Here is an 18,194-nt window from a genome sequence, read left to right as displayed (position 1 = left end):
TAATTAATGTGCATAATCATACTAACTGAAAACTGCAGCAAATTGCACATGACAGCAAGCTTGACGAAAAAGGGATTGCAAATGCTTTGCTGCCACTCCTCAAATAAGAAATTTCAGAACTCTGAACTTAGAAAGAAAACCAGATTGTTGCCCTCATATCTGACTGTTTGTTGTTGTTGTTTAGTCGTTTAGTAGTGTCCGACTCTTCATGACCCCATGGACCAGAGCACACCAGGCACTATCTGACTGTTTACTCCATTTAATTCAATGCGATTTTCTTCTGAGTATACATGCATCCCACAATATTTGTTGCAACTTACTTTGTAATAATAATAATAATAATAATAATAATAATAATAATAATAATAATAATTATTCATTAGGAGTTCTAGAAAGTGCGGAATTTAAAACAACACACTGGAGTGTGTCTCTTCCAAAACGATGATCTTAAAGAACTGCAGTCTCAGAAAGATTCCAGATTGCCAACAGCAGGGTGGTTCCTTTCCCCTTAATATATCGAGGTCTGAGGGTGGTCCATTTCTGTCGCTTGAAAAGGCGCCTGTTCCAACCAGCTGATATTCTGATGCAGAGGTGGGCTGGCAGAAAACTCTTCCTGGCCAGCACATTTCACGCTCTTTTGATTACTGTTCAGCGTGATATGGAACATCTTGGGGAACAAATCCCTCTTTAATGAGGCATTTGGTTTCCTGCAACACATTGCAAATTTGGTGTGAACAACACCCACACTTCTTGGTAGTCTGGGAACAGAGGAGGCTGCCTTATATCAAGTCAGACCAGTGGTCCCTCTAACTCACTATTGCTGCTAGTAACTGGCAGTGCTTTTCCAGGGTTTCAAACTAGAGTCTGTCCTTGCCTTACCTAGAGATGCCAGCGACTGAAGCTGGGACCTCTGCCTGCTCTATCCCTGAGTCACAGTGCATCTAACACAGCAAGTAAACACATTTATTATCATTCAGTAATGTCACTACCACTTGGTTTCCTGACCAGCAACACCTGAGCCAGCTCTGGGTGTTCCTTGGGAAGAGTTGCTTGGGCTCTTATCACTTCCACTGCCCGCAGCGTACCTTCCTTGCTCTGTGCTCTGGTTCCGCTTACGGAGTTTGTTTCCTTCTCAGCTGCAGCCACAGGGACACCTGCTGGTAGATGCTACTCAATACTTACTCACTTTTATGTGGCTATCCATCTCATCATTTTGTCAAGGGGAAGCAGTAAGATGAGAAGGAGGAGAATTATGCCCTTTATATGCAAACTACATTATTAAGCGTACACTGTTTGCCTGCAAGCCTAGAGTTTACTCTGCATTACCTTTAAAGAAAAAGAAAAGACTGCCCCACAGAGGAACTTGCATTGGCCACAAGAAAAGCTGAATCTGTAACCTGCATAAATGATGTAAATTAGCATTATTATTTTGAAAGATTTACCCAGCATTTTCACTAATAATGCTTTCTATACTAGAAGTCACCAATGTGGGGCCAATGGGCTCCATGGAGGCTTGCAAAGCTATCTACTCCCCTCTGTGCCAGAAATGTTGGCAATGACTATGATTGAAATAATGGTAATAGCTGCTTCTTCCCAGTTCCTGCTTGACCCTGTCTGTGCATTGGGCCTGGTGGGGCAGAGGACATGGCAGTGAGTGGTAGGTGGAGCTAAAAGTTGGTGCCCCCACGTCCTCTTGCTTTGCCCATAGGAAGCGCCATGAGTTCCAAGTAGCAGGGCTGGCTGGATGCAATGGATGCTCCTGGAGAGGGTCTCAGTGGGGTTGGACAGACCCTGCCAGGGGCTTGTGGATGAGGATTCAGGGAGAGGTGCAAGTTTGGCGGGATCCTCTCTGCCCAATCCCATCACCCAGGCATGCAGCTTCTGCATCTCAGGAGCTGCCAGGGTGCACTCCAGACATCTTGCTTGTGAGGCTAATCCTGCCTCCAAAGGCATCTGAGTCTGTCTCTGGTTTGGCCCCTCAAGAGAAACCTGTCTACTCCAGAAGATTCACAGCACAGGCATGAGCCCAGTCTTCTCAAAGGAATGCCCGCTTGCATTTCCAGTCTAAGGAACAGTCCTGCTTGCCGGGCTAAGTTTGTGCCCATATCATGGGATCATAGGTGAGGAGGAGGTTGCTTGTTGGACCTACGTCTTAGCTTGCTTAGCCATGCATTGCATCTGCAGGGTCTTGAACTTCCCTTTGTTTATGTACTGCACTGATTTCAGTATTAACGGTTTTGTTGAACCCATAATTTGAGTTCTTCGTCCAGTGGGAACCAGGACAGGAAGCTGCCAAGTCAGACCTTCGGTTCCTCTTGCTCAGTACCGTCTGCACAGCACTTGACCACGGATTCAGGCAGGGACCTTTCCTCTACCTGGAAATACCAGGGATTAACCCGACAGGACCTTCTGCATGCAAAGAAGATGCTCTGCTACTGACTTGCACTCCTACTCCTCCAGAATGCTAAGATTAAGAAATGAAACAGATGAAGCTATTCATCACCTGGCTAGAGAAACTTCCATTCTGAGCTTCTACATGTATAGTTAGAAGTAAGTTCCCCCGTGATGAAAAGATTTTATTCATTAGTGCACAGGACTGCAGCATTGATAAGCTTACTTTTCGTTCTCATTAGCTTTTTGTGTGTATCTGGCTGTTGCTAAATTCACAAGAGCACAGCCAATGAAAAAGAAGCAGCTGGCAATCGTCTGCCTTGCAGAGACAAGTAGGGCTACCACCATTTTTCACAGAGCTCAGTCCTCCAAGGACCACCATTTTGGAGACATTTTCTTTTCCGTTCCGAGTATCATCCATTTTGAAGTAAGCAAAACTGTACGCATGTTTTATGTTTGAGTACTGAGTACAAAATTATCTCCCCCAAAGCCCTGAGATTCCTGATAACTTGTCCCCAGGCAGAAACAACTCAGACCTGCCAATGGTTCTACTTCATTTTCTCCCTACAAATTGTGGAGAATTTTGGGAAACTCCACAGAATTGCTCTCCTTTACAATGCTTTGATGTGCTGAATGGAACTCCCCTATCTACCCATTGACAACAGGGAAACAGAGCAGGCAGGTGTGCTCAAAATATTAATCTAAGGGGCAGCTGGTCAAGTGGACTCCCTGGCTCTCCCAAAGCTTCTCTAAAGACGATGGGACTTCCGGGTTGGCGCGATTCGGAAATGGCGGATTCCCTCCGAGCTGCGGAGGGAATCGGCTCAACCGAGGACGGGTCTTTGCCGCGCCGGCGACGCGGGGACCCTTAAAAACCGCAGGCGCGGAAGCCTGCGGACTGAAGACTCGGCGGGTGCCTTAAGCGCCCCCCGATCCACGAAGAGCCTTTTTAAAGGCTGCGGAGAGGATACGGAGGGTGGCGTGGCACTGAGAGTCGATCGCTACCTCGGTGGAGTGAAGCCGCGAGCCATGACCAGAGAGCGCTGACTTCCTTCCTTGAAATTTGGACTGAAAAGAAAGAACCCGTGAGTAAGACGGAATTGGATTTTAAAAAACATTACCCTGAATTGGAGACGACCGGGGGGTGTGCTAAAAGGAAGTCCGCACCCCCCTCCTTGCAGACGATCTAAGCAACGACAAAGTACTAAGCTGGAGAGCCTACCCTTGGAGGGGTGAGTTAAAAAGGACACTAACTTCCAAGATTTAGTTAAATCAAATTTTGAGTTGGAGAGTGGAGACTGAGAAGCCTTCTTTTTGTTTTAAACAACCCCCCCTCCCGGGCCCGGGAGCGTCCTGTCTCTGTGCCTGTGTAAGAGCTGCGGAGTTTGACAGCTGTCAAAGCTGTCGAGCGGGCAGTTTAGAGTGGGAAAATTGCTATTTAAGATCCCTCTGGACTAAGACGATTTATAATTGAACCAAAATTGTTGGAAACAAAGTAACAAAAATAAGTTAAAGGATTGTTGGAGAAAAGACTAATAAGTAACCAGATTCCCCCTAGGGGGAATTCTGTGGAACTACAATGGATACAATGGCTGTGGATGGAAAGTTACTAGTGGAAATCGAAAGGATGTTTCAATTGGTGGGAACTCTACAAGAGCAGAGCTTAGCTATGAATAAACAACTTGTGACCTTGACTTCTGGAACAGGCAGCTCTGCTGTATGTATTGAGGACCTGACTGAGAAAGAATCCACAGCTGAATGGGAACTGATATCTGAAGAGGTGGAGGAGACTAAACAAGAAAAAGAGAAAGTAAAGCTGGGAAGTAATAACCAAAAGCCGACATCTGTGGAATACAAGCAAGGAGATTTTTGGATTACATCTATCACAAGTCTGCGAAAGATGAAGAAGAAGAAGGAGGAGGCCCCGGGAGTTTATGGAACACAGGAACTTAAAACAAAGAAATATGATTGGGGCCTCCATCCTGACTTTGACTTTGAAGATGCAGGATTTGTGGAAATTTTTCAGCAGTGGCTTTCAAATGTCCTTGTGGGAAGAGAATATGGTTTGATGGCGAAAGAACTCTTTCCAGATTTGATGACCGACATAAAGGACTACCAACAAGACCGGCGGAGAGGGACTGAAAGAGACTTGAAAGCCTCGGACGTGAGGAACCCAGGCTAAGAACTGCTATTCTGGATATGTATTGGGAAGGGACAAAAACCGGGGATGGGAGGGAGGGAAGAAGAGAACCTTAAAAACACTCAAGACCTTTAGGTTTAGTTAATATGACTTTTAATTAAGACAAAATGAGAAATCGACGGAAGAGAACTTGAGTCCAACTTAGGAAAAATCTATATTTTGTTTATAAAAAAGGTAATAAGATGGTTAAGAGGAGAAACACCAAATTGCTGACACAATCTTGGGAATTGGGATGCACGAGGGGGGGTGGGGGGAAGTCTGGGAATAGGGTTAGGAAACTAGGTTTTTCGGAATTTATACATGTTCTTGTCTTGTGTCTTTTTTGTGTGTGTTTTGTCTTTATAAAAGTGGAAAAACCAATAAATTTTTTTTTTAAAAAAACAAAGCTTCTCTAAAGACACTTCCTTAAAGGTCTAGGGCAGGGGTCTGCAACCTTTAAGACAAAAAGAGCCACTTGGACCCGTTTCCGAAGAAAAAACAACTGGGAGCCGCAAAACTCGTCATTATAAAAATAACTTTTTTGTCACTTTTTTAATTATTTCTTTGTTTGACCCCTCAGAATTACTCCTCCTCATAGAAATAAACGTTAAATTAACAAGTTACCTTTTTGTGTGTGTGTGTTCTTCACTCCCCTTCAAAACAGTGACCAGCGTACATGCCCCTTACAATGTAGCGGGCGGGCGGGAAGGTGACGTCGGGACGGTGCGTGACTAACGCACGCACCGCCCCATGTGACGTCACAGCCAGTACAGCGCCCGCCACAGTGGGGAGTGTTGGGGCGCACAATGCGCCTCCTCCCCTCGCTAGTATCCGCCCCGGAGCCGCGGCAAAGGTGTAAAAGAGCCACATGCGGCTCCGGAGCTGCGGGTTGCTGACCCCTGGTCTAGGGCAAAAGTACCTTCTCAACTGCCCTTTATTTCAACAGCTGCCTTTGCCCTTACTGTATACTCACAGCGCCTGCTATCCAAATGCTCATTGTACAAAAATTCACTTATCCAAAGATGAGGAATTAGTGCCCAGACCTCGCAATACACACCACAGGTACCCAAACAGCCAGACCTACATGTAGTATTGTTAACACATAAACAGCCTTAAACAAACTTTGCTTTTTGTGTTTTGGTCTGCAGCAACCGTTTCACTTGCAAAAAGCAGGCAAATAAGGAAAAGGTGCTCTCTTATTTTTCTGCTGTCTCCCTTTCCCTCCTTTTGCAAACTTTCAGAGGTTTTCCAGGGTTGTTTGTGTGTGTGTGTGTGTGTGTGTGTGTGTGTGTGTGTGTGTGAAAACTCCATGTTCAAGAATGCATTAGAAATTTCCCTATAGTAAGCAATGGAAATCGTTAGCTCGTTATGTGAAACGTTCACCCAATGAACAATTTCCTGAAAACGCCTTGTGTTTGGATAGCAGGGCTTGCGTGTGCACCCTTATTCCCTCCAACAGAGCTGTGATTCCCAGAGTGGTTTAACAATCAATCTCTCTTCCCAATGAACTCTGGGAATTGTAGCCTTGAGATGGGAAGAGGAGTCTCCTAACAGCTCTCAGCACCCTTAACAAACTGCAGTTCCCAGAATTCTTTGGGGGGAGCCATGAATGTTCAAAGGGAGAGTGAGACTGCTTTAAGTTCCTGTGCATGTTCCCATGAGGGTCTTAGGAAAAGAAGGTGGCGCCTCTTTATACAACTTTTGTAAGGAGTGGGTAGCCAGACCCCAAATTAAGAAGGAAGAAAGTTGGCAATGGGTGTGTATGGAGACTTACATAACCTCCCTTCCCTCCGCCAAGTCTCCTCACCAACTGCTGCTTCTCGCATCAGAACAGGAAGCAGATTAAAGAGGCAATTTAAGGTTCCTTTATTTCTACCGCTGCAGCCAGACAACAGAGAGGCGTTGAAGGGCAAGGAGCAAAAGAATGACTGGGAGATGAATTATGAACCTGGATTATGAATTATGCACCCACGGTTTTCCTGCACTGCCATAGGATTATGACAATAATTACAAATCACGAATAAATGGCATGCATGCAGCACTATCGGTATGCAATAACTGGTTGCAATTGAAAATTTAGGAAAACAGGTCAACAGAAAGAGCCTTATAAACTCTCACCATTTAATACTCCACACCCCAGCCTCCCTTTCCTGTGTCTGTTCTGCCCAATACACAGAAGTCTCCAAATGCTGCGAGATGAGGTCACAAAAGGTCCTTGGCTTGATACCAGGAGGTAGTAGATAATGACTTGCTCCAAAGGGCTCACAAGTTCTAATAAGCAAACAGCAATGCAGCTGAATGTGCGAGGCATGAGCTACAGTGCCGGGAATATCAATCAGAGCTACTGGCATCCCTGCACAGCAGAGAGAGAGAGAGAGAGAGAGGGAGAGAGAGGGTTGGGGTTGGGGTTACAAGAAGCCGGGGCTTTTATACACAGAAGTACTTCTGTACAGATTGGAAAGTGGTGCAAAGGGTGGAGCCACTGATGTAGCTTTCATCAGAGTCAAACACTTCAGACGGCACTGTCATGGCACACAACAACAACAACAGTTGTTATTATTAGAATAATAACAATAATAAAGTTGTGTTGATTATTATTATTATTATTATCATCATCATCATCATCATCATTGTTGATAATAATAATAATAATATGCTATCTAATGATATGCTATCTAATGATAATGATATGCAATCTATGACAAACCTAGACAGCATCTTAAAAAGCAGAGACATCACCTTGCCAACAAAGGTCTGTATAGTAAAAGCTATGGTTTTCCCAGTAGTGATGTATGGAAGTGAGAGCTGGACCATAAAGAAGGCTGATCGTTGAAGAATTGATGCTTTTGAATTATGGTGCTGGAGGAGACTCTTGAGAGTCCCATGGACTGCAAGAAGATCAAAACTATCCATTCTTAAGGAAATCAGCCCTGAGTGCTGACTGGAAGGACAGATCCTGAAGCCGAGGCTCCAAGACTTTGGCCACCTCATGAGAAGAGAAGACTCCCTGGAAAAGACCCTGATGTCGGGAAGATGGAGGGCACAGGGAGAAGGGGACGACAGAGGACGAGATGGTTGGATAGTGTTCTCGAAGCTACCAGCATGAGTCTGACCAAACTGTGGGAGGCGGTGGAAGACAGAAGTGCCTGGCGTGCTCTGGTCCATGGGGTCACAAAGAGTCCGACACGACTAAACGACTAAACAACAACAACAACAACAAATGCTATCTACATTGTGTTCTGCATTGTGTTTGATAGGTTCCTATCACAGGAGCTTACAGTTTTAAAATAAATACAAGTGAAACAACAGCGGAAGCGGAGAATGGAGACAGGGCAAAAGGGGAAGAGTATGTGATCATTGCAATTACATGAATTTTGGCTTAGTTACAACAGGGTGCTGGCTGTTCCAGAGGCTCCCTGCAAAAGGTGAGTTTTGAGGGGCAACTTGTAAGGGAAGGGTTGAATTCTGGGAGGGAGCAGTCAGTAATTTAATTTTTTTAAAAAGGAATTTAATGGTCAAATTTGGGGGACCTTGGATCCCCCCCAAAAAAACTTTTGACATCACAGTATCACAGAGTGGGTACCTATGAGAATAGTTATATTTTAAAAAAAATTAGGTCCAACTTTTTTGATCTGCGGAACTGTGCACAGTTACAGGTGCCACATAATATTCATTCTGCTCTAGAAAACATTATTCTAGTGTGGCAGCACCTACACTTTGGAACCCCCCTGCCTATTGATATCTGGAAGACACCTTTGCTGTACTTTTTTTGGTGCCTGTTTAAAATGTTTTTGTTTAGGCAAACTTATCCAGACATGTAGAAAATTCACATCTGTTTTAATCCCCTTTTAGCTTATATCAGATACCATTTCATGTCATTACTTTTTTTAGCCTCAGGACAGTTCCACCAGCAGTGGATAAAATCTGCTCTATCCATTCCACATCCATCCATTTCCAGCACTCATCATTTCCCACTTTGTATATGTTGTGTATTGCCAACAAAGGTCCGTATAGTTAAAGCTATGGTTTTCGCAGTAGTGATGTATGGAAGTGAGAGCTGGACCATAAAGAAGGCTGATCGCTGAAGAACTGATGCTTTTGAATTATGGTGCTGGAGGAGACTCTTGAGAGTCCCATGAACTGCAAGAAGATCAAACCTCTCCATTCTGAAGGAAATCAGCCCTGAGTGCTCACTGGAAGGACAGATCGTGAAGCTGAGGCTCCAATACTTTGGCCACCTCATGAGAAGAGAAGACTCCCTGGAAAAGATCCTGATGTTGGGAAAGATGGAGGGCACAAGGAGAAGGGGATGACGGAGGACAAGATGGTTGGACAGTGTTCTCCAAGCTACCAGCATGAGTTTGACCAAGCTGCGGGAGGCAGCGGAAGACAGAGGTGCCTGGCATGCTCTGGTCCATGGGGTCACAAAGAGTCGGACACGACTAAACGACTAAACGACTCAACAACAACAACAACAACATATGTTGTGTATAAATACCACAATATCCAAAGTTTAACAGAGTCTCCCCCCTCACAGACATCAATATTGATTTATCCAGCCTTGAGGAACTGTTAGCCCATGTAGCATTGCTGTTAAATGGCATTAAAATACAACACAGCACGGTTTGCAAGAAGTTTTGTAAGGTGAATTATTTGAAATATTGCAAAAAAAGATAATGAGGAGAATTCTTAGTTAAAGATAATTAAATATGAAATTAAGAAATGCATAATAAGTGATAAGAATGGAAAATCATCAGAGGTGTTGATGGAAGTCCAAAAATTATTGTATAAGATGAGAAGTTTTGTTATATGAATAATAATTAATATGTTAAAAACTAATAAAAATGTATAGAAAAATAAAATAAAATACAACATAGCACTTTAGTAATTTCCTCCCATTTTGTAACATAGTCAATTTTTGTTCCATCTCCCACGTGAATAACAATTTGATATTTTTGGAGCAATTTTTTTCCAGGTTTTTGACAAATTGATTTCTCAAACTTATTTGGCCATTTATTTTAAGAATCTCTAATTCAAAAATATTAATATAATATGAATTCTACATTATCCAAAGCTTCCCTCGTTTGATCTATAGACATTATTTGATTATTACCAGTTTGTTCAACCATAATTTTCCAGCCCTCCTTTATGCCAGTTAACAAACTACTCCATGGTTTCATTTTTACTGAATGGTGGATAAAATAGCAGAGATGTAATTAGTGATGTCAATAGACACAGTATGCTTTTTATTTATCCCATATAGTGCAAAGTGCTGGAGAAACAACCCTTCTCCAATATTCTGTCTTTTGGGTCCATCCATAATAATACATTTGATGGGATTGTTACAAAACATTCCTCTACTGCTTCTATTTCTCCTTGTCCTGGTTGATAATACCATTTGGTAATTCAAATTATTTGCCTGAAATTCATTTATTAAATCAGGAGATGACAACCCTCCCTTATTTTTGTTGGTGTACGTTATTTTAGCTTTAACTTGTGGTGTTTTTGTTTTTCAGCCCATATAAAACTGATATTTAATCGTTGCCAAGTTATTACCTTGATGTTGCCCTCTCTGCAGATTAAATTTTGTAGATAAGCTTCCTTTCACTAAAACTCTTGCTTGGAGTAAACAGAATCTATTTTATAAAACTTGCTCCGAAGACAACTTTTTTCAGCACATATAAAAGATAGGACCATTCAACCCTATCAAAAGCTTTTTAGTGTCGACAAAAGTGATAAATGATTCCCCCATTGATGAAATTATTATATTTATCATTTCAAGGATATTATATGCCATTCTCCTTTGAAGAAAAACCTACTGTTCTGTATAAATTTATTTATGCATTACCACATCAAAGCTCCTTGCCAATGTTGATGGAAATATTTTTAATCAGAATTTAATAATGATACTGGATTATGCTGTATGGGTAGCAATAAATTCTTTTCTGGTTTGGGAAAAATCATGACAATCCTCATTCAATTTTTGTAGGATTTTACCTTCCTTCAACATGGAATTACAGGCATCGCCCCATGTCCATGCGATCAGCATGCATGTGCCATTTTCAGCACTGCAAGGGGGTGGGGCTGGTCATGAATGCACTTCTGTGTGAGTGGGGAGTTTCCTGTATAACATACAATTGTATAGTTGGAAGATATCCCAATGGTTATCTAGCCCAACTCCCTGCAATGCAGGCAAGTGCTATGTAGAACTCAAATGAAAATCCATCAGGTCTGGACGATATTTGAACTTTAGCTTTTGCTATCATTTTCCTTACTTCTTTTTCTTGAATTGGAGCATGCAAATATTCTTTTTCTACACCTGTTAGGTTTCACAGTCTTATATTAGGAAAAAACTTTTGTTTTTTCTTGTATTTGTGGATTTTTGGAAGACATAACTTGATATAATATTTCTTAAACCCTTCCTTTAGTTCTTGCTCATTAAGAACATATTGATTATCATCCTTCCTATTAAGTGGAATAACTTCCTTTCTAAACTTCTTTCTTAAATAATATGTAATTTATCATCTGTTACCTTTATTTTTAAAAAAACATGTTTTCTTGCTAAACCAAACTGTACTTTCACTATAATAGCCTTTTAGCTTCTAATAATTTTTCATTAATCATTTCCTTGCATCCTTTCCCCCCTTAGATGCACCTTTTTTAACCCCCCCAAAGGCCGTAGCAGATTCCCATAATATAGAATCAGTAATCTTTGGGGTATCATTACTATCAAGCTAAATTTTAAGTTCCTCTGAAAAAGTTTTAACAAAAGACTTATTCTGTATTAAGAACAAATTAATATTTGCATTATATTGTTTAGTTAATAGTAAAACTAATTGGACTGTGATCACTATATAGAGTAGTACCAAGAGTTGAATAGTCAATCCTTTGTGTTAATTCTGATGATGTACAACAAATATTTGTGAATAAATATCAGGTACTCTGAAATAATATATATAATCTCTGTAATAATAATAATAGGCTGGTTTTATTGTAAAATATTTCTGAGATGACTCATAATACGTTTAGAGAATGCAGTAGCAAGGTTGATGACTGGAGCCATTTATCACCGGGCTGCCCTGCCTCCTAGAATATTTGAGGGCTCTTTGCATCCTTTCTCTCTCTCACCTGAGACAACTGAGGAATGGAAGGAGAGGTGTAAAACAGCCACCCCGCCCCTTTGAGTGTCCTCCCTTCTTGCCGCATTCAAAAAATGGCAGAGGTTTGAGTGAAGCAGGGTGGAATAACACAGAGGGCTTGTTTTTCTAAAAGCAAGGAAACAAAGCAGTTTGAAGAAGGAGAAATAGCAAGAGAAGCTACAATGCAGAAGCTAACAAAGCCGAGGCTTTCCCTAACTTCCTTCCTGCTGTACTCAATCCCTGTTTTAAATTGCCACTTTCCTTCCTTCATTGTCACCCCTACTCAACACTATTTTAACCTCTGCCACCGTTTAAAATCTCTTCCATTTCGTTTCCATTCCGGTTTCATTCAAACCTCTGCTGTTGTTTAAAACTGCACTCCTGCTTTACTCAAATATCTGTAGTTTAAAACAATTTTTTCCCTTAGTGTTGCTCTACCGCTGCTTTACTCAAACTTCTGCCCTTATTTAAAACAGCCACTTCTTTTTCAGTGTCTCTCTTTTTATTCTCAAACTTTTCCCTCTTGTATACCTCAGCTTCCTCATGTGAGAGATAAAAGATGCGGAACTTTACTCAAGACCTCTGTCATGGTGTAAAACTGCCATTTTATTCTCAGTTCCCTCCACCCGTTTTACTCAAATGTCTCCTGCTGTTTTACACCACCACTTTCCCTGTCCATGGTGGCTGCTGGTGATGTACAGCCTGCCTTCTCTTTGCTCCCTGACCCGACTCTGAATTCATGCATTTTCTTCAGTGGGGGCTGTGCTCCGACTTCAAGGAAATCCAGGATTGTGATGCAGCACTACAAATCATAGCAGCCTTGCATTTTTATGTATATAGGAAGATATGTGCAACACTAACCTGGAGAGCATGGTAGTGAGTCCAGGTGTGGCACAAAGCCTCAAGCAAGAACATGACTGCGGGAATTGCTAGTTGGTTTTGTCCTCACTTCGGGATGTGGGTGGCGCTGTGGGTTAAACCACAGAGCCTAGGGCTTGCCGATCAGAAGGTCAGCGGTTCGAATCCCCGCAATGGGGTGAGCTCCCGTTGCTCGGTCCCTGCTCCTGCCCACCTAGCAGTTTGAAAGCACGTCAAAGTGCAAGTAGATAAATAGGTACCACTCTGGCGGGAAGGTAAATGTTGTTTCCGTGCACTGCTCTGGCTTTGCCAGAAGCAGCTTAGTCAGTCGGCCAGTAAAGCGAGATGAGCGCCACAACCCCAGAGTCGTTCGCGACTGGACCTAACAGTCAGGGGTCCCTTTACCTTTACCTTTGCCCTCACTTATTGTTGTTGTCTTAATCAGTAACAAGGGGATCACTGGCCATGCATCCCCTCCCCAGAGTATGGTGGGAGGGCTTTCTTGCTCCTGAAGGTGTGTAGTGAAATGGAGTTTCTTTTGCAAGAGGACACACTAGAGCAGGGATCAGGGACAGCTGACGCACCTATGGCCACTGACACCTAAGAAAAACGATGCAGGAGGTAGTGACTAAGGTTGAGTATCGTCTCTTCCCCTATCCTGCCCATGTGAAGGTTCTTGTATTTTGAGAATCTTTGGCTAAATGCCCAGTGACTGAGTGGTTACCTCCAAGTGAGTTATGAGCACTGCAAAGAAGAGAGGTGGTGATGGAGACTGTGGACGAGCAACAGTGGGAAGGAGCAGCAGCAGATGAGATGATAAAGAGCTGCTGACACAAGGAGAGGTCTGGTGATGGGGGTGGGCAATCCACACCAACGCACAAACCAGGGCAGGGGGCAGCGGTGGCTGTTGACTTAGCAGCAACAGATCAGGGGTAATCAGCGGGACTCCCAGGGTTTTTATCGTGAAACATTTTTTGATTTATAGATTTGGTATTCCTGGATTTTAAAGAACTGTGACATTTTGGGTGCTGCTGTGGCTTTCATTATATTGCTTCTGTTTTTATGCTGTGTTTAGATATTGCGGTTTTAATTTCATAGGCAATGTTTTACCTTTATTGTAAGTCACCTGGGGAACTCTTGTTATTTGGTTGGCATATAAACGTTGCAAACAAATAAATCAAAATTCAAGCAGCCTCTATCCTGAAAATACAATTTAGCAAAAGAAGATGGACAGACCTGAAGCAGAAAGCCTCATTTTAGTGGACAGTGCAATTTTATAACAAACTGCGGTTGACAAGCTGGAACCAATTTCCATATTACTGACAGCAACCTGCCACAAGATGGAGATAGCAGGTAAGAGAGGAGACCCTACCTTTCCAACTAAAGTTTGTGTGCAGTTAGACCCCGACAGCAAGCCCAACTGAACTCAAGGAAAGTTACTTCTGCATAGGACTGCACTGCAGGTCACAGCAATTTCCACTACTGAATTATTTTAACACGCCTTGGAAAAAAAGTCTTTACAATCTAATGAAAAAGAATCTCACCAAAGCTACACACACCATTGGAACAGTTCACCGTCCATCATGGGCACACTCTATGCATTTGAAGCCATAACCTGTGCCATCTTATTTTATAAAATAATCTTTATTAATTTTTAAAATATAGACAAACTACAAACAACACAAAACATACGGATACACAAGGAAAGAGGGGCCAAGTGACTAGAGTAGATAAAATGGAGGGGAAGGTAATAGAAGATAATAACAGTAAAGGTAAAGGGACCCCTGACCGTTAAGTCCAGTTGCGGACGACTCTGGGGTTGTGGTGCTCATCTCGCTTTACTGGCCGAAGTAGCCGGTGTTTGTCTGCAGACAGCTTCCGGGTCATGTGGCCAGCATGACTAAGACACTTCTGGTGAATCAGAGCAGCGCACGGAAATGCCATTTACCTTCCCGCTGGAGTGGTACCTATTTATCTACTTGAACTTGACGTGCTTTCGAACTGCTAGGTTGGCAGGAGCAGGGACCAAGCAACAGGAGCTCACTCCGTTGCGGGGATTTGAACCGTTGAACTTCTGATCAGCAAGCCCTAGGCTCTGTACCCTACATTAATTAATTAAAGTACCCTACATTAATTCATGTGATGCAACTTTTATAGTCACAATCCAAGGCATGAAAAAAGTATTCTACCATAATCTTCTAAAATATATCCTCTCCACAAACTTAATTGGACCGTTGAGGGTCCATGTTCCGTCTCTGCTGTATTGACGTATATCAATGATTTAGACCAAATAGCACAAAAAGAATCTGATTTATGTTCTCCCCTCATTTTTTTTTTAAATTTTTCAGTATGTGATGTGCTCAGAGAGAGATGGCTTAAGGGCTCATAGTAATATTTAAGGGTATGAACCTGTTTCAGATGAAGCAACAAGTTTATTCTGCTTATGGCCTCAAAGACCATCTTGCTGAAGCCTCAGAACCTCATGGACAGCTAAGATTTCCACCAGTTATGTGAAGGGCTTCAGTGACTTGCTGCCATGCCTTTATCTGACCTGGTACCAGACATTTGTCCTCAGAGACAAACCAGAAACAGCACTGGTTAAGGAGCTGGCAGGGCCCCTTGGAATCAGTGCTGAGAAGACCCACTGAAGAGTCCTTGGCGTTGTCAGAAGAGGAGGTCCTTGTGAGTGCTGGCACCAAAAGATCAAGGTCCAGGCCAGACAGCAATGACACAGCATGTTTCTACAATCCCAGAGTTGTCGCCTGGCCTCATGAGTAAGCAATCTCGGAAATGCCTTCATTACTAGCTGCAATGGTGTGATCTGGAAGGGCAGATTAAAGGAGGTCTCCCTCTTGAGCCTTCCAGTTGCTGGAAATAACTCAAGCTGGTGACTCCTTGGTCCAGTTACCCCTCCTTGTATCTTGCCTGAAGTCCCTCTGATAATGACCTTGAGCTGTTGCCCCACCTCACACCTCTGGGTTGTATTTTGGACCTAGATGGATTCTCTGTGCTTGACTTTGGCTTGTCTGAGCAGTGCTGCACTCATCATATCACCTGAGACTGGGACCCCAGACCCTGAGGATACCCACTAGACCATGGCTCCTCTTAGATCCTTGCCTGCTCCCCAAGATGAGCAAAACTAGGATCTAGATTGCTATCGGAAAGCTTTTAATGTTTGATGTGTTCCTTTATACTTTGTTGGAAGGCACCCAGAGTGGCTGCAGCAACCCGGTCAGTTGGGTGGAGTACAAGAATTATAATTATAATTATTATTATTAACCATCTCTCTCTGCCTTTTTCCTTCTCCTTAAAGCGAAATTCACGTGCACACACTCAAAAAGCCATGAAAGAAAATAGTACTGCTGCTATTGGTATGACTCCCCCTAGGTCAGACACAATCCACTTGCAGGTTCCAAGCCATCAGCAGAATGGCTGTACAGGGAACCAATGGAATAATAATAATAATAATAATAATAATAATAATAATAATAATAATAATAATTTATTTGTACCCCGCCCATCTGGCTGGGTTTCCCCAGCCACTCTGGGCGGCTTCCATAGAAACCAAAAAAACACTAAAATATCATACATTAAAAACTTCCCTGAACAGGGCTGCCTTAAGATGTCTTCTGAATGTCAGGTAGTTGTTTATCGTTTTGACATCTGATGGGAGGGCGTTCCACAGGGCGGGCGCCACTACCGAAAAGGCCCTCTGCCTGGTTCCCTGTAGCTTTGCTTCTCGCAATGAGGGAACCGCCAGAAGGCCCTCGGCGCTGGACCTCAGCGTCCGGGCAGAACGATGGGGGTGGAGACGCTCCTTCAGGTATACTGGGCCGAGGCCGTTTAGGGCTTTAAAGGTCAACACCAGCACTTTGAATTGTGCTCGGAAACGTAATGGGAGCCAATGTAGTTCTTTCAAGACCGGTGTTATGTGGTCTCGGCGGCTGCCCCCAGTCACCAGTCTAGCTGCCGCATTCTGGATTAGCTGTAGTTTCCGAGTCACCTTCAAAGGTAGCCCCACGTAGAGCGCATTGCAGTAGTCCAAGCGGGAAATGGAAGCTGGTCCACCAGGGTTATCAGGGCACAGCCAGGGCTTTTTTGCGTGGGAACTCACTGGAACTCAGTTCTGGCACCTCTCAGGTGGGCACCATTGCCATTCTAAGAGAACGAGGGAGGTGTTCATGGCAAGTTCTGTCACCTTTTTTTCTACAAAAATAGCACCGGGCACAGCCCTCCTAATGTGTATGTCAAGCGTTTTAAAAATAAACTTATTTCAAAGCTACACTCTCTTTCCTGCCCCCCCATTTTATAATTCTGATTGAAGTCTGAGGTTCTGCAAACGTTGCTGTCAATCAGCTCTCTGCCCCACACAGCCAACCCCAAATTCCTCCCATGCATCTCTAAGCAAAAAAGGCAAGTGATTGAATGGACTTGTCCAGCTAAAAAATCTGTGGTTAAGAGGGCTATCCAGCACAGCCACTATAGCAGACTTGGGAGGCGTTAGGACTGCTTCAAGAACAGCCTTAGCCTAGATCAGAACCAGGCATCTGTTCTGAGCATGCTCAGAGCTGTTTCCTTGAAGACCACACATACCCAGCCAGGCCTTAGGAGTGCACTTGTTCTCTGAGCTCCCGTGCTACCTTTTTGTGTAACTGAGCAGGACTGGCTGCAAAGTGGCTTTGTTGTCTTTCCCTATGTATTTGTTTTACTTATACAATTTTTGTTACATGGATGGAGATACTGGGAGCACTTTAAGGGTTTGCAAGTGTATTGTTACGTAAATGTTCACGGTTTACCACAAATGATGCATCGAACGAAATGGACTTTAGCCTCCAAAAGCTTATGCACTAATAAACGTGCTGGTCCTTTCTCTGTTTTGCTGAAATTGTACTGCAGTACAAGCTATTTTAAAGGCTTCTAAGGATAAAAAGAGTATTCAACACTTAATGCAAATTTAAATTGCATTACAAAAGGCTCAAACAAGAACACTGTGCACGGGTTGCAGTCTCTTCTTGCACACCACACCCAGGCAAGCCTGTTGCAACAGGCAAGGCACATGCTGGATTTGCTGAAGAGCTACCTATAAAGTCTTATGTTTCTAGGTCCGCATATCGCAGCTGTAGATCAGATCATTTCCCCCTTTGATTTTGGGTTGCTGTTTTTTATTTGTTTGTTTAATGATTCCAAACCGGCCCTCCACACCTCCCCAATGTAAAACCAGGGGCAGGAAGGCTGGATATTTAATTTTTAAACAATTCTCATTTCTTTTAATCATTATTGGGTTTGTGTCCATTCCACCCTTCCTCCAAGGAGCTCAATTCAAAGTGTTGGTGCTGACCGTTAAAGCCCTAAAAAGCCTCAGCCCAGTATATCTGAAGGAGCGTCTCCACCCCCATTGTTCTGCCCAGACACTGAGGTCCAGCACCGAGGGCCTTCTGGCGGTTCCCTCACTGCGAGAAGCCAAGTTACAGGGAACCAGGCAGAGGGCCTTCTCGGTAGTGGCACCAGCCCTGTGGAACGCCCTCCCACCAGATGTCAAAGAGAACAACAACTACCAGAGTTTTAGAAGACATCTGAAGGCAGCCCTGTTTAGGGAAGCTTTTAATGTTTGATGTATAGCAGTATTT

At 43.3% G+C, this 18,194-nt stretch overlaps 1 protein-coding gene and 1 long non-coding RNA gene across 4 annotated transcripts in view; both read right to left on the bottom strand.

Annotated features, from left to right (window-relative positions):
- PCDH1 (protocadherin 1) overlaps nucleotides 1-18,194 on the bottom strand; it is an 88,690-nt gene that overhangs the window by 29,133 nt on the left and 41,363 nt on the right. The gene's annotated exons all lie outside the window — the stretch shown is intronic.
- Nucleotides 244-5,862, bottom strand: LOC308594061. Its single transcript, XR_014011279.1, has 2 exons — nucleotides 5,468-5,862; nucleotides 244-3,155 (listed from the first exon to the last, which is right to left on the bottom strand). It is a non-coding gene; the product is annotated as an uncharacterized lncRNA (long non-coding RNA).

This window comes from Podarcis bocagei, assembly GCF_964188305.1.
Source record: "Podarcis bocagei genome assembly, chromosome: 8".
Classification (NCBI taxonomy): Eukaryota; Metazoa; Chordata; class Lepidosauria; order Squamata; family Lacertidae; genus Podarcis; species Podarcis bocagei.
The sequence above is the reverse complement of the archived record's forward strand: the minus strand, read 5'-3'. Positions and strand labels throughout refer to the sequence as shown.